This window comes from Puma concolor, chromosome B2, assembly GCF_028749965.1.
Source record: "Puma concolor isolate L17-30 chromosome B2, mPumCon1.1.hap2, whole genome shotgun sequence".
NCBI classification, from domain to species: domain Eukaryota; kingdom Metazoa; phylum Chordata; class Mammalia; order Carnivora; family Felidae; genus Puma; species Puma concolor.
Window position 1 is genome coordinate 39,738,228 of NC_141671.1, and position 21,721 is coordinate 39,759,948.

At 52.6% G+C, this 21,721-nt stretch overlaps 1 protein-coding gene and 1 long non-coding RNA gene across 2 annotated transcripts in view; one reads left to right on the forward strand and one right to left on the reverse strand.

The window, feature by feature from the left end:
- Positions 1 to 21,721, reverse strand: part of LRFN2 (leucine rich repeat and fibronectin type III domain containing 2) — a 186,344-nt gene that overhangs the window by 124,466 nt on the left and 40,157 nt on the right. The gene's annotated exons all lie outside the window — the stretch shown is intronic.
- LOC147580935 (uncharacterized) lies at positions 1,660 to 4,755 on the forward strand. The gene is made up of 3 exons (XR_015251222.1): positions 1,660 to 1,771; positions 2,742 to 2,883; positions 4,414 to 4,755. It is a non-coding gene; the product is annotated as an uncharacterized LOC147580935 (long non-coding RNA).

The window sequence follows — 21,721 nt, forward strand, 5'->3', positions numbered from 1 at the left end:
TGTAGATGGACTTCCAGATTTCTTCCGGTTCAGGCCACCCAGACTCTGATTCTGTGACAAGGCAAGGGCCCCAGCGAGGCTCCACAGCCCACCTCCGGGAAGATGCTGGTGACTGGGGAGGGGGAGCTGAAGACAGGAGCGTTGCACAGGCCACCTCTTGCCAGTCTCTGAAAGCACCCAGAGCACAGGGGTGGCCCTGCTGCTGGCTGGCCCCACAAGGCAAATTACAGACTCTCAAGGGTGCCTATGACAAATGACAACTAAGTGGTTTGCTTTCCGTATGCAAATGAGGCCGCCAATTTACATTCATTTGCACCTGATGGGTGTCTGAAATGGATGCATTTGATTTGTGCCTGATCTGTAAATGTCTAATTTATTAATCAATAAAACGTCATGTACAGGCGTGAGGATCCCCAGTTCCAGCCGGCCTCCATATATATGTAAATAATGCCATCTCTCAATCTACTTGTTATGTAAATGTTAATATAAAACTGACAGAAAAATGCATCTGCACAACTTTATGAGCGGAGGGAACTGAGATTTACGAACGCTCACTGGCTTTTCTGGTGACTCCTTCCTCTTTCCACTTTTCCCTTATGCCAGTTGACCCATCTCACCTCCTCCAGGAAGCCCACCTGCTCTCCCAGGCTTCCTACACTGTCAGACCTCCACCCAGAAGCCCTTGCTGTTACCTCCTGCACAGTCTTGGTTTTCTCTGGCCCTGGCCCTTTGCCCCCGAGACTGCCCCCTACACTGCACTGTCTCCACCCGTCCTGCCCGCCATCTGTCTCCTCTCCATCTCTGTGTGTTAAAATTTACCCCTCCAAGGACCAGCTAAAAGTCACCATCTTAAACCCACAAGGATACCGAGCATGTAGGCACAAGGACCCTGCTGGGAAGAGGGAGGGATCGGGGCCCCAGGCCTCAAGATGCTCCTGGTTTAACAACAGCACTGTTTCCATCGCTGGAAGCCAGGCGCTGTTCTGAGCACTGCATGTAGAACGATCTCTGCATGGAGGATGCCCATGGTGCAGAGGAGGGAAACCGGCCTTCTTCAGAGAGGTCATCTACACGCAGGTGCAACGTGATGGAAAGGGGGCTTGAACCCAGGCAGTGTAGTCCAGGGTTAGTCTCAAAACCACAGTATGGCCGCCTTTTCCCAGGGAGCAGAAAGGGTCATTCCAAGCCATGGAAGCCAAATTAAAACCCTTTTATAGTACTCAAAGGGGCCACAAAACAAACCTTGGCAAAGACAGAATACAACAGCCTTCTCTAGCCTGTTCTCCCAGGAAGGCAGCTTGAGTGGATCTCATAACCAACTTGTCTTTAGCACACTTGTTCCTCACACTAGCTAGGGCTCTCTGCCCTGCTCCTGAGCCCACAGGGTCCCCCCCATCACAGCGTTTACTTTCCCCCATCTGACCTCTCCTGTCCGTTATGAGGTCAAGGCCAGCTCTTCCCGTGTCATCAACAGCCCCCGGAGCACCCAGCCACTCTGAAGACGTGTTGAATGACTGGACCAGAAGATCCCTACCCACTCAAGCTCCTGCTACTCCTCTTCTCCCTGCACACGACCGTGTCCTCAACCCCAGGCTTCAGGAACCACTCAGCTCATGCTTTACAGATGAAACCAATAAAATGTGATAGATGGGGACAAGAAAGGGACTAACACCCGCCAATGTTTATCCTGCACTAGGGGGTTGGCACATTGATACCCGGGATGTGAAAGCAGTGTTCCCAGCATCACATACCCAGGAGAGGGTACAGCCAGGTTCAAATCTAGGTCTGTCCAGCACCAGGTCCATCTGTAGACAGGATCAGTCAAGGCCTAGGCTGGGTGACCTGAAAAGGGCTGAGAAGGACATCCCCCGCCCCCATCTTCCCTAGCCATCATCCTCACTGCCTTATATCCCACCATTAAAGATCTGGGACTCCTCTCCCACAGGAACGATCTCTGAGAGCCCACACAGCCCCGAAGCAGGAATCAAAGGCAAGAACGCAGTCCAAGTGGTCTGCAGGTTGGCCCAGGTCCCTGTTCTATCAACACCAGCATTGGGTTTTGTGTTGTTGGCAAGGAGGGGCTGCAGGAAGGGGAGGTGAGCACAGTTCTGATGAAGGCCATGTATCTCCATCAAGAGGAAAAAAACCCAAACTTTCATTCAATGTTTTGTCTTCGATGCTCTGTTCTGCTGAGGGCGTAAACTTGGATTTGTCAGCAGAAACTCAGGGAGTCAAGGCTGTGACACCAGTGGTGGCTAAGGAAAGGACCCCTGTGTGCAGGACCAGTTATAGCTGGTCTGCAGCACTTTTAGGAATTCCTTTGGAAAATGGGTATTTCACTCGTCCTTAAAAGTAAAATGAAAGTTGACCTCCTCTGTACCGGAAAGCAGTTCTCTAGAAGCTGCCTGAAGGAAAGGTCTAGAAGTACAATCAAGCTAAGGCTTACTTTTCCAGCCTCTTGTCCACCAACGCAATATTCCAGAACAGCCCAAGGTATGAATATGGGAGAAAAATGAAAAGAAAGACGCCAACAGCCATTGATGTTTATTCTAAACCAGAGGGATGCAAATTTCATTTTATTTGATTGGCCCCATCATCTACGAGGTGATATACTGTTATGCACAGGGAGATAAAGAGGCTCAGAGAGGTTAAGAAATTTATCTAAAGCCACACAGCTAGCAAATAGCAAAGTCAGAATTTGAAATCAGATCTTTCTAACCATAAAACTGGACTCTTTCCAGGACCCGAAGCCTCCAGTTACGGAAGGAAAAGGTCTGAGCCACTACAGATGATGTGCCAACCTGAAATAAGAATAGGAAGCTCGATTTCCAGATGATTTAGAAAGAGAACTAATATACACCTGGCTGCAGACACAGTGAATATGTAAGTGATTAAAGAGAAATGTGCCATATTGTACTTGAGAAGAGTTTGAAGATCTTACACTATAAATTATTCTACCCATTAATGATTGCTTAATGATGCTATTTTTAAAATAATTAAAACAAAAACACCTTAGGGCATTTGAAACTACATAGTTAGAGTCTAGATTTTGGGCCAGGTCCAGTTTGTAGTCTGGGTCATATAAAGGAGATCGAGGAACCTTCGGCCCACCAGGCATAATGATAATCGTAACTATAATAGCTACCATATGCGGTTAATAACTGCAAGTGTTTTAAACACATGAGCTCATAATCCTATGGAGTGACTGTTATTCCCATCCATGGAGGAGAAAATGGGAGTCTCAGAGAGGTGCCTGCCCAGGCCAAGGTCACACAGCTGGTTAGGACGAAAGCTGGGATGGAAATCCAGTCTTCTCTCGTGCCAGATCTCAAGTAACCCCTACATCATATCCTAGCTTTTTAAAGAAATTTTCAAAAAAGAGTTATCTTAAAGGACACCTTTAATTTCCTATTGCCAACCCTTAAGCTTGAATATGACAAAGATCCCCGGTGGCATCTCCAGCCCCATCTGGCCAAGGTGGAGCCGCCCAGGGGCACCAGGCAGAGCAGGCGAATGCAGGGAGGCATAGAAGCACAGGGACCCCTGACGCGCTGTGGTCATGGGAACCAGCAGGCAGGCGCACCTTTCCCAGCCCTTCAAGGCAGAAGTGAGGAGGAAGCTGGACTAGATGACTCTAAACTTTTTATTTCAATGTTTATTGAGCTTTGAGAGAGAGAGGGAGAGAGAGAGGGAACACACGCACGTGTGCTCGGGGGAGGGAGAAGGAAGGGAGGGGGGCAGGGAGGCAGAGGAGGGAGGAGGAGGGGGGCAGAGGAGCAGAGGAAGGGAGGGACAGGCGGACAGAAGTAGGGTGCAGAGGATCCGAGGCAGGCTGTGTGCTGACAGCAGAGAGCCCGATGCGGTGCTGGAACCTTCGAACTATGATATCATGACCTGAGCCGAAGTTGGACACTCAGCTGACTGAGTCACCCAGGCACCCCTGGGCTGGTTGACTCTGGTGCTCAGATCCTGGGAGACCAGGCTTCTGTCTACCTTGCCTTGTCTGGGAACTCCTCTGGGGGGAAGGAGATGCCTCCCATCTGTCCTGCTGCTGCTATACTGGGGGGCCAGTGTGGAACCCCACCAAAGAGGCACAGCTCACTCCAGAGGCTGAGGGCCCTGGGCTCACAGTCTTCCAAGGGGCAGGCAGGGTCTTCTGAGCTGTCCGATCCTCTCTGCAGGAATTCTCCCCTGTGGATCCTCCAGGAAGCCTCCTAAAATGGTTATCCAACCAGTTGCACCCCTACCTCCATTCCCACCGCCTCCAGGACATATTCTGGGCTTAGTTCATTTGCGTGTCTGGGGAAGGCACTGCATGGATGGCTCTTGCTCCTCCAGTAAGCAGGGGCTCCCCGTGGGCATACACCTGCTAATTTGTCTTGATTTTCCCTCTCCCCTTTTTCTTTTTTCCAGACCTCAGGGATGTTCTCAGGATGGAAAATAAAAGATGCTGAGGTCACTGCCCTTTCTATCTATTTTAGAAAAAGAAAAAAAGTGTGAACTTAATGATGAAATTATTTGCAGTGCTCTGAAGGGTGGATGGCAGAGCAGAGCAACTCTGAAGGCACTGAAAAGAGGTGGGAAGTCAGTTGGCACTTCAAAGGACCCCAGGACCTTTGCACAACCCTGGGCAGAAGAGAATGGAAAGTTCCAATTGTGACAGAAACAGAAATTCCCACATCAGTGTGAGGTGGGGGCTCAGGGTCAGATTTATGGCAGTGGAAATAAAATAAAGCATGATATTTATTGCCCCCCCTACATTTGTGCGCCCAGCTATCCACATTTTTTTTTCCCGGAGTTGGTCAATGTGGGCTTAAGGGAAATGTAACTCATTTTAATATTTACTTAAACCAAATGGAATATAGAAAGGAAATAAATCTGCTGCCAAGCCATCAAGTTGTACATTTTAAACCCAAAATAGAGGGCCTGATGGATTTACATTATGCATAGTTTCTGCCCCTGCTCTCTGTGTTCACCTTGCTAATGATATTCCATGAAAGGTGGTGGAGAGTTTGAGCTGTCTGGGCTCCACTCCCAGCTCTGCCACTTACTAGCTGAGTGACTCTGGGTCAGGTAGTGAACCTCTCTCTGCTTCAATATCCCCAGCCATAAAATGGGAGTAATAATTGGATGCGCCCCACAGGGGAGATGTGACAATTTGATCAGATCACCTATGTGCACGCGTGGCCCGGTGCCTGGCACGCAGTGAGTTTCAATGCAGGGTAGCTATTATTATTACTCTAATTCGAAGTATTCTTATTATTTTTATGAACTTCCTAATTTCATGCCACAGATACCCTGAAGAGAAGCATAGATTTTCATTTGCTTACAAATCTTCCCTTATTTCCCTGGTTAGAAGTTACATATGGTCCCTATGGGTGAATGTGACAGGCCACATACTTGCTGTAACATGAGGAACTAGCAGGCCCAGGGGTAGTCGATACAGAAGGAACTCAAGCAGAGATGGTCTCTCTCTATGGGGTGCCAGCTGCCTGCTCCACCCGGACCCTGGACTCCGGGCCACCTGAACATAAACCCCCAGCCCGTGCAGGGAAGCGTCCCCTTTCTTTACCTGCCCCTGTGGCTTACACAGACAGGTGGAGTCTAACAGGGATGAATGTGAAGTTCTACATTTGGGGTGTAACAATAAAGTGCACGGGAACAGGACAGGGGAGCCCTGGCTCAGGAGCAGTTCTGGAAATGAAAAAGGGCCCCCATTAATGTGGGGGCTGAGGGCAGGCAGTGAGGTTTGGAACAGCGGATGGGGACTGGACAGTAATGTGGTATGAGAGGAAAGTCCTGGAAGAAGGTGGTGGAGATGATGGTCACAATGAGGATGCTTGGCCTCTCTGCAACATGTGACCTTGACATTGACCATGCTCTCCATGAAACCTCCTCTGAGGTTTTATCCTCTCCTTCTGACCACCCCTCTGCTCGCCCCTGAACCCTGGTGCCCCCAGGACCCCACCCTCTACCGGCTGTTCTATTACCGTCTGTACTCCGCCTGGGGGACCTGCTCACCCGGCCCTAGCCCCAGTGCACACTCCCGGTACCCCATTCACATCTGCTCCTGACTGCCCGCACCACCCCAAACCCAGCCGGACCCCCACCAAATTCCCTTCCGCTTCCTCCCCTGCTGCTACCTCTGAGTTCCCAGCATGGGTTACTGTCACCACTGTTTGCAAGGTTGCTCCAAACCTCACTCCTTTTGGGGAGGTGGGCAGAGAGGGGAATGTTTGTTAAAATACAAGACACATAGAGGAAAGTCCACATATCACAAGCTCAACAAATTTGCGCAAATAAACACATACAGGGAACCGGCACTCAGATCCAGACACAGAACCACCCCCACCCCCACTAGAGGCCCCTCTTGCCCCTGCCCAGTCCCTCCCACAAAGGTAGCTACTATGTGGACCTCTGATCTGGCATCTGTTTCTGTAATTTACACAAATGGAAGCCCGCAGTCTGTATTCTCTCCTGTCTGGCTTTTTTCCTATGTCAGGAGGCTGCATCCATGAGAGTCTCACGCAGGGTGCGATGCAACTTCAGACTGTCCCTGCTTTGCCGTCCAGTATCCTGCCCGCTGCTGGCGAGCATTTGGGTGCTTTCCACTTGGGGCCATATTGTGAAGACCGGGGGCTGCCAGAGAACATCCAAGAACACATCTTTTGGGCGCGTTTCTGTGGCGTGTGCAGCGAGGCAGGAGCTCCCAGGGCCCAGGTGTGGGCAGATAGACGGCTGCAGTCAATTCTGCCGGTGGATTTCTGAGGGTCTATCCCAGCAAATCCTTCCTCCAGCCGCACAGGAGAACTGCAGTCGCCCTTGGAGCTGTGTTTGGCTCCTCCCTCCTCCCTGCTCTCCAAGGAGCATTTACAGTTGTCTTATCTGTGCCTTAGTTTTTTGTTTGTTTGTTCATGAGACTGTTTCCCAGGCACTTCTGGTCCTGCTGGTTCTACCCGTGCAGTTGAATTTTAATCCCTCCCCTCCTCTCCAGCCCCACTGTCTGTGCCTTACACCTGCCCTCCTCGTGTCCTGTCGGGGCCATCACCTATCATAAGCTTCCTTAGGAGCCTGTTCCAGCCACCCTCCCCCACTGGATCCTCCACGGCTCAGTAGGATCCTTCACACACACCCATCAGGGCCACTTTCTGCTCCAGAACCCACAGCCTCCACTCCCCAACCCCCGCCCCAGGGGCCTAAAGCCAAGTCACCAAGCCCAAGTCTGGGAACACATTGAGGACAGGGACATGTCTCTCTGAACAGCACCCGAGAGGCTCCTGCCACATATCTGTGCTTATACACCTGGGACGATCCAGTTCGCATTCTGGCCCCACCTACCTTTCCGATCGCAGCCCCTGAAGGCCCCTCAGAAGCCCACGCCAGTGGTAGCTGCCCACGGTGCATCTAAGTTGTTGCTCAAGTGTTAGTGTCCACCAGGCATTTGGGAAGTGCCTTCCCCTGTGCCTGAAATTCTTTCCCCACTATGTGACAGTTTTAGGCAGGGGGTCATCCAGTCCTACTTGGGGTCAACAGATCCCAAAGGTGGTGGGATTGGACCCCTGGTTCACGGCAGCTCACCATGTTCACTCAAGAGTGGAATAAGACTGCCTCGTATTCACTCCCAAGCGGCTACGAGGGAGGGACTGGGCCACTGCCAGGCGCAATCATCCTAATATGACTGATTTAGAGTCTGTGCCCGCATCCTGCAGGACAGAAGCTGACACACACCCCCTCAAGACATCCAAGTGGCCACAGGTACATAAAGATGCCTGCCTGCCACCAAAGGGCCAGTTTGGGCTTTTTTCCAAGAGCCCAAGAGGATCCTCACTCTGTTCAGACAGTCTCATAGGCCCTTGGGGGACCCGAGTGGTTTCCAAGGGCCAGGAAAGCTGGCCTTCAGCTTTGCCACTAAGCCTTCAGCTCTGTGGAGCCATCAGGCTTATATTCTTATGTTATAGTAAGTATCCAGTGGTCAGAGTTCCTCATGGAAACCATGAACTTCAATGCTATCTTTTGACATTTGGTTGCCATTTATTATGTTATAGGCCTGCCACACAGGCTTTATCTCTTGATGTAAGAACCCTAGGAGATATAAACCGTCATTCTCATTTCATAGATGAACAACAGGCACAGAGAGGTTAAGTTACCCGCCCAAAGGCACACAGCTAGGAAGTGGCACAGCGAGAGATGGAATCCACGATGTTTGATGCAAAACCTATCCTACTGCCACTGCCTCTGCCCACTCTGCCTACGGAAATCCAGCACCTCCTCCAAGATGCCTCATTATTCCCTACAAAGCAGTTCCGGATTTCCCAGTCAGAATTAATTAATCTCTCCTCCGTGCACTTCATCTGAACTTTTATTATAGTAATTATAGCAGCCTGACTTTTATTATGATCGTTATTTACACGTCTGCCTCTCCAACGGGGCCGGGAGCTCATTAAGGGTGGAACCCTGTCAATTTTGTACCTTGAGCCCCAGGCAGGTGGGTGTTGAGCACAACACAGGTATAGTAATAGCAAGACAACAATGAAGGCCTCCTGTCTTTAGGCTTAATCCAGTCCTTGGCTTAATTCACCTGGACTGCAGGTCAAGTACCACAAGATGACAGGCTGCCTAAGGTTGTAAAAATGCAACAGAGCGTGTAAAGGTCTTCAGTGGCAGAGACTTGAACTCCCTCAGGCTGAGGACATTCCTCGGCCTAGAGACCATTCACTAGGTTCATCCAGTGGGTCTCCACCTGGTTTTGTTCAGTCTCAATCTCTCAGTCTCTCCCAATTCTCCCCTCCTTCTCCTCCTTTTCTCCATCGCCTTGTCCTTTCTTTCTCGTTCCCTTAACTGGACAAAATACAAAATCCAGAACCAAAATACATTTTCTATTACTTGTTGTACCAACTGAATTTTTTTTATCTGTTCCCTGCTCTAAAAAGTATGTGAGTGGGATGTTTTCTACTTTACTGCTCTCTTGCTTGAAACACACACACACACACACACACACACACACACACACACACACACTCATGCACTCAGGGAGAGAGATCAGATTTCCTTTTCCTTAAAGGACTCTCAGATAATCTTTTCTGTCACTTACTATTGATAGAAAAAAATCCCTGGGCTCCCACCCCTCACCCCCACTGAAGCCAGGCACAGCTCCCTGGCCTCTGGCTGGCCAGCCAGCCCACACCAAAGGCCCAGGAGCAGATCACAGAACATCCCTTCGTGGGACAAAAAATAAAGGCAGACACAGCCTTTAGATGCGGGGACCTGACATCCTGACAGAGCAGGCTTGGCGAACAAACAGTGCATCTGCAAAAAAAAATGGGTTGCAAAAATCACGAGGATGAAAGGGGGTATCGGAAGCCGGGTGTGGTGCTCAGAGTGGCCTGGATTGAGGAAGGAGAGAAGAAAGGAGAGAGAAGCAAAGGTAGATGCAGGAGTGGCAAGGCAGAATTATACTAATATTACTACATTAATGCGATGAATACCCACATTCATTGGGCACTTAGAATTTGACAGGCGCAGCTTTATGTATGGACTAGCTCATTGAATTCTCCTGTCGTAAGTATTCTTTACAGCTATTATCCCCATGTTCCAGATGAGAAAATGGAGGCACAGAGGGACCAAGGAGCCCCCCCCCCATGGTAACAGAGCTGGTAAATGGTGGGCCAGGCAGTCTGAACTGCACAGCCTGTGCTCAGACCACTTTCCAAAACTTCAAGAGGACTGGGAACCCTGGAGCCCAGTCTTAGCTCTGTTACCTGGTCCCTAGGGCCCCTGGGTAAGTCACGTGAAATGGGCAGGCTCTGAAGCCAACTATGTAACTTCCCCATGCCTCGGTTTCCCCTCCTGGAAAGCGAGCTTCATAATTACAGATACTTCATAAAGATTTTGTGAGAATTTACTGACAGGGTACGTGTAAAGAGCTTAGGACAGTGCCTGGGCTGAGTAAGAGCCTAGGACACATTGAGAATTGCTATTGCTATTGTCTGCACTCCCCTCTGTGGTCACTGTCTTTGGGCCCCTGGACACAGGCTATGGTCCACCTTGCTGGGTCAGTCTGAGGAGGGGAAAAGGAAGGGACAATTCTACTCTCAGGCAAGAACAAGATAGATGCTACCCACTGAGTACTTACCAAGAGGGTGCCCTGTACGTGTCTTCTAAAAATTCCTGGGCTAGAGGTACCATCATCCCATTTCACAGATGGGGTATGGGGTACCTGAGGCTTGGGGCGATGAAGCAACTTGCCCAAGGCCCATTATGGAAAACGGCCAGGCTGGGATTTGAACCAAGGTCTGTCTGACTCCAAAGCCCAGGTTTCTTTCTTTCTTTTTTTTTTTTAATGTTTATTTATTTTGAGAGAGAGACACACACACAGAGCATGAGCAGGGGAGGGGTAGAGAGAGAGGGAGACACAGAATCCGAAGCAGACTCCAGGCTCTGAGCTGCCAGCACAGAGCCCGACGTGGGGCTTGAACTCACGAACCGCGAGATCATGACCTGAGCCCAAGCTGGACGTTCAACCAACTGAGATACCCGGGTGCCCCATCTCAGGTTTCTAGTTACCACTCTGGTCCCTTGGGGAGCCACAGACCAGGTCTTGGGGCTCAGAGTCTCCCCAGAAAGCAAGATGGGGCCGAAAGAAAGGAGGCTCGGTGCTGTTGCCTTGTTCTGTGGTCATAAACAAACCTCTCGATGTCTCTGAGTCTCGGCCACCTTGCCTGCCTGTCAAATGAGATGATGGAAGCAAATGCCCTTTGGGACGCATTCGAAGCATTTACAACCAGGCTGCATGATTAGTGTCACTATCATTACCATGACTATTATGACTGTCCACCCAGAGTAATAGGCGGGCAGCTGTGTCCTGACTGCTCAGGAACCGCTTAGGGCAGCCTGAAAGCCAGGCTGTGACCTGGACCCAAAGTTCCAAAGAGGAGACAGGGACAGGGCCCCGACCATCCCTGCCACTGCCCTGGAGCCCCGGGAGAACAGGAGCCGCCTGAGGTCAGGAAACATGCCACTGCAGCCCAGGAGATTTGGGCTCTGATGGGCATGGCTCCATTATCCACTTGGACCTGCCCTCCCCCCATCTGGTCACCCCCTTAGCGTGTGTCAGGAGTGTGAGTGTGGTGCCGTCCTCCTGCTCTCCCGCAGACCCACTCTGAGCACTGTTACTCAGCACAGCTAGAGGTGCAGACCAGGAGGGGGCGGGGAGGGGAGGTTGCTGATTAGGCATCAGAACTCTGATTATACCCTGCTCATCACTGGACGCAATGTTGCCAGGGAGTGCAGAGAACCCACGTCTGTCGAAGCTTCGTGCACAATGCAGAAGAAAAATAATTCGATTAGGGAAAGAGGACAAGAAAGACAAGGAGAAGGAGGGTGACCTGGTTTTGCAGCTGGCTCAGCGATGTAGAAACAGACGGGTCTGGCCCGAGTAGGGATGGTAGAAATACACTGTGGAGGCCCAGGATGGAGGGGTCAGGTGAGGAGATGGAAATAAAGGAGTCTGAGGTCAGGAGCCAGCTGCATGTGACCAGTCATGGGAGGCTTCTCTTCAAGCAAGGCAAAGCAGGCAAGAGACCTGGGAAGGCTCACAGGGAAGAGCGGAGGAGCCCGGGCAAGAGTCTAGAGAGTCAGGTCCTTCAAGAACTGCCAGTCTGAGGGAAGAGACACAGCCTTGCCCTCGGGAGCCTCAGTCTGAGGGGGGAGACGCAGCCCTGCCCTCCGGAGCCTCAGTCTGAGGGGGGGAGACACAGCCCTGGTGTCAGGGAGCCCCAGTCTGAAGAGGGAGAAATAGCTTCTACCTTCATGGAGCCTGTGGTCAGAGAGAAGATTCAGAGTCACTGCTTTCCTCTAAGAGAAACCCAGGAAACCTCCTCTAAGTAACCCAGTTACATACAGGTTAACTGTTCCCCAAGGTCCAAGCGTGACCTTCTGTGTGTCCAGAACTAAACAGAATGAGGACCTGGGAGCAGATGGATTTTTCCCCAGCTCCACTGAGTTACGTAAATGAAAGGACAGGCCAAGAGTGAGGAGACTGAGGGCTGGGTCCACAGTGGCAACATGGAAGAACAGGGAGGATGGGGAGGGGCATGGTGTTGGCTGGGAAGCCCCAGGGATATAGGTAAACACTGGGGAAACTCAAGACCTGTCCCAGGGGGGCAGGAGGGTTGGCCTGGTGGAGTTCTGTCCAGATTGCTGTTCCCACCGCAGAGCCAGGAGGCATCCCAGGAGAAATCCCACCAGACAGAGAGCAGCTCGGAGGCCAGGGACCCAGACTGGGTGGAGTCTCTGAGCCTGTGAATCTCACCTCATCCCTAGGCAAAGGGGATAACGGCACAACGACTACTGTTAGTATAAAGGCATCATTTGTTGAGTACTTATCACGCACCAGGCCCTGGTTCACGGCATTACATGTCCAAACTCAAACCTTACGACACTAGGAGGGAGGTATTATCATTATTCCCATTTCCCAGATGAGGAACCTGAGGCACAGAGTTTAAAACAGGCTACGATGATGAAGCCAGTACATAGGAGGGTTAGGGTCTCTGGACCCATGAGATCTGACGTGGTGGTTTTTCAATCTCTGTTTAATGGCTTCCAAGGTTTCGGAGCTCACTACCGTAAAAGACTGCTATTGCTAGAGAACCTTCTAGCATAATCTGAAGCACGCAGGAGAGGCAGATCACCCTAGATATACAAGGTTCGTGAGGTAGTAACCAGAACACTGAGAATAGTGTCTGGCACATAGTAGGTCTTTAGGAATATCTATGGAATGAATCCAGTAGGATCCAGTAGAATCATTCCCTGGCCACACATCCCCTCACTCTTGGGCCACAGCCAGAGACTCCACGCACATGTCACAACCAAATGTGGTTTGAAAGAGCCTCAGGAGTGGAAACCCGAACAAGGAAACTCCCAACTCCCAAGGAGCAAGTGCCATGGGCACTGAGGGAGCTGCCAGTGAAGCTGAGAACCTCCTCCTCCAGGAAGCATCTCTGACCACTCCAGCCCCGATTAGACTCCCACTGTCTTCACCTCTCAGCAAGTGCCATGGGCACTGAGGGAGCTGCCAGTGGAGCTGAGAACCTCCTCCTCCAGGAAGCATCTCTGACCACTCCAGCCCCGATTAGACTCCCACTGTCTTCACCTCTCCCCTGCTCCTGAGCCATACATGGTGGGGTTGCTTTCTGTCTCTGGGGGTAGTCCGCCTCTCCATTTGACCACAAGCTCCACTGGGGGGCAGAGACCTGGCACCATGGCCCCAAAAAGCCTTGGCCCGACCCCAAAGCCTTGGCCCAGAATTGGGAACAAGGGAGATCTCCTCAGTGTTGAAGATGGATGGACATCAAAAGTCGTGGGGCGGAGGCCAGGGCACCCTACCCACCCCAACTCCTTCCACCCTCCAGCTGCAAATATGAGACCCTAAGACCTCCAAAGATTGATGGGGGCCTGCAGGCCCATGGAGCCCCTTCTATGCTCTATCATCTTCCTCGTGGCTCCAGTGCCACCCTGCTCAGGCTTAAGGGAAATGGATGGAAGAAACCCCAGGAACCGCCCCGCCCCCATACACCCTCTCTATTCCATGGCTTGGGTGCTAAGGGGGAGGGGCTGCCTCTTCCAGTTCTCTTCTTAGCTATTCTGAGAAAGTGAAACTGGAGACACAATTATTCGAGCCTGGGCATTCAATGCTCTGGGGAAGGACAGGAAGTGAAGGGCTACCATCCAGGGGGTGAGGGGAGGAAAAGGGGTTGGTACTGGCAGCCATGATGGATGGGAAGCCCCTGGGCACAGGCTCCCCTACTCCCAGGCCTCCTTCCACATGGCTCCCAGCCACCTACACCTTCCCTGGGACTCAGTCCAGAGGAGAGAGCGCCCCCACCTGGGCTCAGAGTTCCTACACCCAGTGTGAATGAGGCCAATTAAGTGGAGCGGCTTCAGAAGAGAAGCCCTGGCATCCATAGCCCTCTTTCTCTCCTTTCCTGGCACAATGGTCGCTATATTCTCCCACTGCCTCCCATCCTCACACCCCACTCCCTACAACCCAGTCCTCTCCTCCCCCCATTACAGCTCCCGCTCCTCGCACCCAACCACACCTGTCTCAGACCCACAGTCCTCCTCCTGACAACCCCCCCCCATACAGTGGTCCCCCATTCTCTGCCTCCCTTCTGTGCCAGGCCCAGGACTAGGCTAGCAGGAGGGTGCTCTGTAAGTCATACAAGCTTAGTATTCGATCCTGTCTTTTCTTGTTCAGCATAAGTTTTTGCATTGATTTTTTCCTTTTAGAAATATTGCATTAAAAGATCATCTATCTCAATTACCTGTAGCATCCCCTTAAATTCTGCATCCAAGACAGCTACCCCATCCCACTCCTGCCCTGTGCACACTCCTTGCGGTTGGGAGTTCTCCCTCTCTAGGGACACTGGGCAGCTGACAGTTGCCACCCCCTACCAGCCCCAAAAACTCCTCCTGTAGAGTGAACCTCCCCTCTCTCCTCTACCCTGCCTGCCCCGGGCCAGATTTCAGGGGACAGAGGCTGATGAATGGCTGTTAGCCACAGATATCTCAAGCCTTCCTAACCAGAACACCGAGACTGCCCTCTCTTTTTGGGGGTCACTGACCCCCATCCTGTCAACACTGCCCCAGAGGTACCATTTTCCCAACTTTAATCATCTTGATGTTTCTCCCCTGACAGCCACTGACGGGGATTCAGTGTGAGCCAATGCTAACTGTTTGGAGAATAGAGCAATAAATAAGGACAAAGAGTTCTCGGTGGTGGGGAAAACAGCTACCCTCAGCAGCCTTGGGAAGCTCCCAGTTTCAGTTCATGCATGTATTCAGTAAACACCCCTCGAGCACCCACTACGTGCCAGGTGTTGTTCTGGGAACTGGGGAGACAGTGGTGAAAAAAGTAGAATCCCTGCCCTCGGGGTTCAGACGGGGAGGCATAGCCACATAGCACAGATCTCCTTTTCCCCCAGACCTCACCCCTTTGTTAGCTCAGGATTCGGGCCCATGGTGCTGGGGAGCCCAGGATAATTGCCTTTGTGTCTGGAGCACAGAATGAGTGGTGATCTAAACCTCTGTGTCAGGTAGAGAGACTTCAGATGAGTGCAGGAAGCCGGGGTCTCAGTCGGGGCGTGGCCCATGCCTTGTTCAGCGTGGGTGCAGTGATTCCTGACTCAGTTTCCCCACTGTGACCAGGAGGGGATCATCCTCACTCCTTCCCTCGCTTCTCCGTCACCTGTCTGGGATGCTGGGAGATACCAGGAAAGGGCAGATGCTGGGATGCTTGACACCTGGCAAGTCTCCCTCGATATGAAAAGATCACCCGGGGCCGAGGGCAGGGGTTACGTTCCTGGCACAGGCTGCAGACTGCGGAGTAGAGCAGTTGGGAGAAGAGATGCTGACCTTGACTTGGGTCTCAGTACCAGCTCTACCACTGCCTGGCTGCGTTAGCTTGAGTACTCTGTGCCTCAGTTTCCTCGTTGGGTATGCAGGGAAAATGCTACCCCACACCTAATAGTGTGACTATAAGTAAAACGGTCAGAACAGCCCTGGGCACTTAATAAGTGGATGATTGTGAGCTTGTTGGGTGACCCTGGGTGAGCCCATCCCTCCTCTAGGGATCCAGTGTCCTGTGTATAATGAGCAGGTTGGACGTAGGTTCCCTTTCGGATGCCAAGCTTTTACAAAGCTCTGGAGCCTCTTCCCTTTGCACCCCCAGCACCAGACCCTCAGGATCCGCCTAATCCCTCCCATCAGCACAGAGGCCTGGACCATCTCCCTACCCAGGTGCCTTGGCTGGGGAGGAGGAGACCACTGGAGAGGTTTGAGACTATGTGGTTTTCTTTGTGGATCTGCCGTGATTGGCAGTGTGGGAAAAAGAGGATGTCGCCTCAAGGGGTTGCCAGCTGCCTCTGCTGTGGTATTATTGAGAGCAGAAAACATAATGGCATTTTCATTACGAAAAGGGAAATGCAGAGCGAGGCTGTGCCTTCTGCAGAGCATTATGCTTCTTTCCCTCCTAGTTTGGAGGGCAGCTCGCCCCGGCGGTGGAGGGAACAGGCTGTACTGGGGACACACATATACCACCGCCCCCAGGGCCCCCGGGAGTGCAGCAGTGGTCTGCAGAGCCCAGGGAGGTGAACTTCTCGGTGGTGGAACAGGGCATTGCAAATTAAAGTCCTTCCACGGCTCCCTCTTTGGGCCAAAAGGGGCCTGTCTGAGGTGGCAGGAGGCCATTGGGGTCAGGAGGGAATGCGCTTTCTCCTCAGGAAAGGAGAACGGGCGCTGGGAGCCCTGCGCCTACTCCCCGCCCCCTGCCCCCGTCCCCAGTTCTGCAGCAGCAAGACTGTGTGTACACCCAGGGCCGGCACAGACACAGGGTGGGCTCTAACTCTGCCACCAATGTCCCACCTCTCCGGTATAACCGTCAGATCCTGGCCCTCTTTAAGGCAGCCAGCAGCAGGCTCCAGGCTCCCTGCGGTGAGCACCCTCCTCAGCCCGGGATGGTTCTGCCCAGCCTGAATGCTTCCAAGTAACGCCACTCGCTGCACAGACTGGCACCCCCAAATACTCCCCCCGCCCCCGCCACCTCTGCTGAGCGACACCTCTCTGAGTGTCCATGTGGGTGTGTGATACACCTGCCCATTCACTCATTTGCCTCCTGTTCCCCAAGAGAAATTATCTGTGCCAGGCCCTGCCCCCAAGGAGCTGAGCCCAGCAGAGTCTGTCCCCTGGGGGACAGCTGAGGACTCTTGTTCACCATATGCCCCAGTTCCACTGAGGTGTCAAGAAGTGATAGGGTATTCCCGGGACCCCAGATGGAATGTGGTGGGGTTGGGGGGAATAACAGGCAGACGCCGGGGAGCTGACTGCATGGGGGGAATCCCCGGGAGCCTCGTCTTACCCACCCAGAGGGTGAAGATGGTGGAGAGAAGGCTCAGGGTGTGGGGCAGGGCCCAGGGAGACACGGGGCTCACTGGCGAGGTCCCAGACACGCCAGCTACAGGTGGAGGTGACAGGTCTCAGCTGCCATGCACGGGGATGGGCTCCCTTTGCAGAGGATGCTGGGAAAGATCCCTCAGCTGTAACATGGGCCTCAGTCAGGGCAGCCAAAGACAACCCTCTGCCCGGGGCTGCGGCACCTGCCCCCATTGCAACCCATCACCTGGCTTCCACCCACCCCAGGTGGGTGCAGTCACTCAAACACAGGCACCCACCGGACCCTGCAGTGGCATGCGGCATCAGACAGGCACAGAAGCTCACCCCAGCCTGCACGTGGCACCCACAGAGGCACACTATCTATAGACACACAAACGGGCGGCTGAGACTGCCCCCCCCCGCCCCATACACGTACACACGAAACAGTGCCACAGGCAGGCACACACCGCCACGCCCAGTACGCGTCTCCACCCTTGTGGGTGTGGCTACACGCGCAGGGACTCCATCACGCAGACCCGCACTCACGCGGCCGCGAGTCCAGGCACTGGTCATTCAAACACAAGCGCACATGGGCACGCGCGCTCCCCTTCCAGGCTGGCTGCCACGTGGCCCTGACGCTTGCGGCCAGCACGCTCATGCCCCTTCTGACGTGTGAGGAAAGAGGGATGTGTAAGGCCCGCACTCCTTAGGGAGTTTCCAACGCCCCTGGTCGCCTTTCCAGGAGATGCAGGCTAGGAGTTTTCCAATTAGGGAACGGAACCCTGAGCGGCGCGGTGGCAGCAGGGGGTCATTAGGCACGGAGCCCAGGCAGTACTGGCGAGGAGGAGGAATGAACTGGGGGCGGCCCGGATGGATGGGCCGGAGGCACTGCAGCGAAACGCAGCAAGCCAGCAAGCTTTTTGCGGATGGCTCTGTGACATCCGCATAGTGCTGATCCCGGCCTTGGCCTTCGCCTGTGGCCCTGGGCAGCAGTGGCTTCCTTGCTACCCTCCCAGGAGAGTGACGAGCACCCAGGCCATGGCAGGAACCCTCCACCACACGCCCTTTGAACCGGGATGGGTGGACAGAAGATGCTAAAGAGACCTGCTCACTCTCTCTGCATCCAGTGCCGTCCCCACTCTGACCACACCTTGCCTCTTTCAACAGGTGAGGCTGCTCCTGATACCTCCCAACCTCTTAGCTCCAGCCAGAATATCCTTCAGAGGGCCAAGTTCCCCCAGCTGCTCTCTGCCTGGGGGGAGAGTCCCCTAGGTCTCCGAGGACACAGCAGGTGCTGTGCTCCCCAGAGTCGGCATAGCCACATTTTCCCAGAGGGCATCTGATACCAAAGCACCCTCTAGATGAAGGTAGGATTGCAAAGCAAGTGAATTCTAGGGACCAGGGTGCTAATTCCCAGCCCCTTGTTCTGCCACCTACACGACCCATCTGCAAAATGGGCAGCAAACCATTTCCAAATAAGTGCTTGGGTCTGATGACTTCTAGAATTCCTACCAGCTTTAAAAGCTGGCATATTCCGGATTAATTTTGAGGGGCAGATCTTCACGACATTATCAGGCACATTGAAAAGACCACACTTCTGTTCCCCCTCCAATGCAAGGACCTCTCCCTGGCTTTTTCAGTCCCTGCCCATTGGCACAGAGTCCAGAGGGTCCGCCATCCCTCTCATTCTTGTTTCCCTGCTTACACAGATCCCATAAATCCTTTCTGGATGAAGCCTGGGGCACCTGCATATTATGCACACATATCTATGTGTGTGTACCTCTCTCATTGCCGCCAGAAACAATTAGCTAGGGTTTTGGCAGCTGAGTCATATTCTTGGCTCCCATTCAGCTTCTGGTCTGTGCACACCCAGGTGTCTTGCACATCTGTATCCTCCCCATCCCTATTTCTGACTACCCCCCCCCCCATCCTAGCTCTGCTGTCCTCTTTCCTCCTCCCTCCACTCACCTAGAGAAACAAGCTGTGGGAAAACAAGACTGTGATTTTTCATCGTGTTTATAAATCTCTTAAAGCTCTGCACGGGGCTTTTTTTTTTCAGCTTGAAGGCAGGCTGGAATGTTGCTGTTTTTGCAGAGAAAATCAAAGGAAAGGGATTATAATTATGGGTCAAGCCCTGAGTGGAAAGCAGCTGCATGCATTGGGGGCTTCCCTGGCTTGGGTATCTTTTGAATCAGCAAAGAGCCAGGCATCCAAGAGGCGTGCTGAAAAGGGACTCGACCTGGGTGTTTTGCCTCTTCTGGTTCATTCCATCTTGTCCTCCTGAAATGCCAGGCTCCACTGAATGTCGCCTATCCTTATCCTTGGTGTAGCAAATGCTTGCAGCCAGGTTGTCAATGCTCAGTTCATAAGCCACAGAGGGATCTGGGCCTGGCATGCTCACCTGGTCCCAGTCACACCCTGAGGAAGCACTCTGCTGGCCCCCAACAAGGACAAGGACCTGCCACTGTCCCCACCCTGAATTGCTGGGCCATCCACGGACTCTTACATGAGGGTGTAACTAGCTAGTTCTACCCTAAGCCTGGAGGTGCCTATCGAAGCAGGAAAGCTGGGAGAAAGAAGAGAGAAAAGGGAGGGGGGAGGGTTGGGGAGAGAAACTAGAACAAGTCCTCGGTCAGAGCTCAAACCCTCCTTCCCTGCAAACACAGTGACCTGCCTGACCCATGGAAGTCTGCCTAGTGTCTCACGCGTCCTCACTAACGCCAGACCTCAAAGTCCCATCTGAGGCTGACGCCTTGAGACCTGTTCTTGTTTTATTACTTAGCACAAACTTCCGGAGTCAACTTCAGGCTGAAATGAAAGCCCCAGGCCTAGCATCCCGGCGGCCGAGCATTTGAGGGTGGATTTGAGTAAACAGCCATGCATAATCCTGTGTTTCCCCAGAGGGCCACTCATTCTTGCCCCCAAAAGTCTTTGGGCCCAGAGCTCCTCCTCCCAAACCCCACATTCAGACCTCTGAGCAGAAGAGAGCTGTGAAGTCATCTGCTCCAGTGCCTTCCTGTGACAGCTGGAGAGGAAGAAAACTGGCCCAAGCTCACGCCTGCCCTCTGCCCTCCTCTTCAAAACACAAACCTGCAAGATTTACGGGATGGCTTGTCTCCCTGGTTCCAGCAGAACTGGGCATAAGCTGCATTTTCATGGCGTGGAGAAGGTGGTACTGGCCAGAGACAACAAGTCCCAGCTCCGTGCTGGCTCCAAGCCAGTTACCTCCTCTCTTTGGACCCCAAACCTCAGTCCTTATGAGGGGATAGAGCAAATGGGTGACAGAGCCTTTGCAGCCGTGAGGAGTGCCGATACGTTAACTGGACAAGAGCTGTCAATGGGCGGGGGATGGTGGGGGATCACGTTAGAAGCACAGGGTCCTGGATTCAAATCCTGCTCTCCCATTTACTAGCAGATGGTCTGGGGTACGTCACTTCTTATCTCTGGGCCAGAGTTTCTGTACAGTAAGCCAGGGATAATAAGAGCACGTACCTCATGGCATAGTTGTGGGATTAAATGAACTATTTCATGCAAAGTGCTTAGCTCAGTGCCTAGCACGTAGTAAGGGCTTAATAAATAGTATCATTACCTTTTTCCTATTGGAAATTGACCAGATAGCAAGGAGTCTAGTCCTTTAATTCTGAGGAACTGAGCAGTGGGGGGTGGGGGGGGGCACCACAAAGGTGGGGTCCTCCGGCAGGGCAGGGCACTCAAGGCTATGGCCCCGCAAGACCGCTCACTCATGCGTAATGCAGAGCCCAGCAGCCGTAGCCACACTGCACACGTGTCCTGGGCAAAAAAGGGGAGAGAACAGGCCACCTTCGTTGAAAACAAATTGATTGATTTGTATTCGCTGATCTTCTGATCTTCCACACCTCGGCATGCTAAGTAGGCTACTGTCCATGGGCCACAGAGGCTGGAGGCCGGTGGGGACAGAAGGGAAAGGAGAGAGAAAGGGACCTACAGGAGGGGACCCCAGGAGGAAGAGGGGGAAGGTGGGAGAGGGGGAGAGAGAGGGTGAGGGGGAGAACAAGGTAAAAGAGGAGAAAGAAAAAGGGTGGACAGTGAGGAGCAGAGGGCAGGCGGGGAGGAAGGGAGGCCCAGGACCTGGGTTCTGGAGTTGAAATGCAAACTAGCACAATCTGCAAGTAAGTTCAGCAAATATCCTTTGGCCTGCAAGTGAGAGCTATTTTGCTTTATTTTAGTTTTTAAGTTTATTTATTTTGAGAGACCAAGCACAAGTGGGGGAGGGGCAGAGAGAGAGGGAGACAGAGAATCCCAAGCAGGCTCCCCTCTGTCAGCACAGAGCCCGATGTGGGGCTTGAACTCACAAACCGTGAGATCATGACCTGAGCTGAAATCAAGACTCAGACACCTAACTGACTGAGCCACCCAGGCGCCCCAAGAGCTATTTTAAAATGTAAGTCCCATGAGGGCAGGGGCTCTTTGTTACTTTATTGTTATTATTATTTACTTTTTCTTAGTTTATTTATTTTGAGAGAGAGAGAGAGAGCGAGAGAGAGAGAATCCCAAGCAGACTCCACACTGTCAGTTTGAAGTCTGATAAGGGTCTCAATCTCATGGAACTGTGAGATCATGACCTGCACTGAAATCAAGAGTTGACGCTTAACCCACTAAACCACCCAAGCGCCCCTTTTCTTTCAGCTTTGTATCTTCTGGTCCTAGAATTGTGCCTGCCCAGGATGGCACGTGAAAATATTTCCGTGCAATCATCTAGCAGGAGGTAGCCCAGCGGCTTCTACGTGTTCTATCCTGCACTTGGGGGCCAAGTGGG